This window comes from Gastrolobium bilobum, unplaced genomic scaffold (assembly GCF_033153095.1).
Source record: "Gastrolobium bilobum isolate Gb01-03AN ecotype WA unplaced genomic scaffold, APGP_CSIRO_Gbil_v1 utg5099, whole genome shotgun sequence".
NCBI classification, from domain to species: domain Eukaryota; kingdom Viridiplantae; phylum Streptophyta; class Magnoliopsida; order Fabales; family Fabaceae; genus Gastrolobium; species Gastrolobium bilobum.
This window is the reverse complement of record NW_026897187.1, coordinates 65,177-66,625: the sequence shown is the minus strand read 5'-3', so window position 1 is coordinate 66,625 and position 1,449 is coordinate 65,177. Positions and strand designations below refer to the sequence as shown.

At 41.7% G+C, this 1,449-nt stretch overlaps 1 pseudogene; it reads left to right on the top strand.

Moving 5' to 3' along the window:
* The first annotated feature begins 410 nt into the window (after positions 1-410).
* Positions 411-1,003, top strand: LOC133304797 (E3 ubiquitin-protein ligase RDUF2-like; annotated as a pseudogene).
* The last annotated feature ends 446 nt before the right edge of the window (positions 1,004-1,449 follow it).

The following is a 1,449-nucleotide window of genomic DNA, read 5'->3' as shown; positions in this document are numbered from 1 at the left end:
AGTTACAGCAACAAACAAGATAGCAAGCGTTATCTAGAGAATCTGGTTGCCATGTTCATCAAGAGTGAGTTGCCTCAGATGCTTACTTATCTTCTTCAGGCGGGCTGGGATCTAGACTTTAGGGGCTTCTGCACTTTTCATCGTGACTCCTCTATACTTTGAGCTCCGTGACCTCGGTCCTCGGCAACTCTACTTCATGGGTTGTGAAACTTCCACTGGTAATACTACGAAACATAAATATCAACTCAGACCAGCAAAAATAGGATTTTTAACTCAATGTGGCGAATATTCAAACAATTATTCTTTTACAGAAGTAGTAACAAGACCATTAGACATAGGATTAAGTTCAGTAGTAGGACTAAGATTTTTATTAAATGATTCTGGAGGAATGCTCCTTACATTGACTCTATCCGCCAGCGTCGAAGGCGGCGAAAAAGTCAATGCTGATGGTTGAGATCGCGGAGGTGGAGGTGGAGACGGAGATGCACTGTGCCGTGTGCAAAGAAGCGTTCGAGTTGGGTTTGAAGGCACGTGAGATGCCCTGCAAGCACCTTTACCATTCAGATTGCATTCTCCCATGGCTCTCGATGCAGAACTCGTGTCCCGTGTGCCGGCACGAATTGCCGTCGGATCAGAACCCACAGAAAAACAGGATCACCGGTTAGATCGATGAAGAAGCGATAGGGTTGACCATATGGAGATTACCGGGCGGTGGATTCACCGTCGGGAGATTCTCCGGCTGTCGAAGAACCGGCGAGAGTCACTTGCCGGTTGTGTACACGGAGATGGACGGTGGTAGCAATTCAAATGGAGGTTCCAGAGGATCTCTCTAGTAGTTGGAAGCAACAGAGTCAGGGAGAGTTGTGGAATTGGAAGAATTTTTCGCAATTTCTTTTCCTTCTTTGGGAGAATTGGATCCCTGAATAGAAGCCGTAGCTTTTCTAGTTCGTTAGTCTATAGAAGATCAAGGAGAAGAAGCAGAACTTGGGTCTTGGAAGATTGATTATGGAGTTATTTTTTAAGCATATCAATAAGCGGAGTTATTTTTTTTGAAGATTGATTCAGTTAAGATTCTTACTGTAAATGGCATAGGGTACTAGTTCGTTCGAAGAAGCAAATGGACGTTAGGTTTTGCGTTTTCTTCATAAATGATCTCTGAAGGCTGCTCATCACTGAAGGAGAAATATTGTTGTTGTTGTTATTGAACGTATATTTGGGAAAGAAGCCATACCTATTCATTTTCTCGCGTTGTTAATTACACTTTATTCGTTTAATGTTCATATTATCTTTTAATTAAGCATTCTTTTAAGGTTAAAAAAAAAGTCTGGAATCGGCCAAATCCGACCCAAGCCTACGAACTTTATAACACTTCGCAATTTTAAATTAAGTATTAAAGTATTAAATGGGTAATTAAGTGAAGGATTAGTGAAAATCCTGAAGATTAGGCCA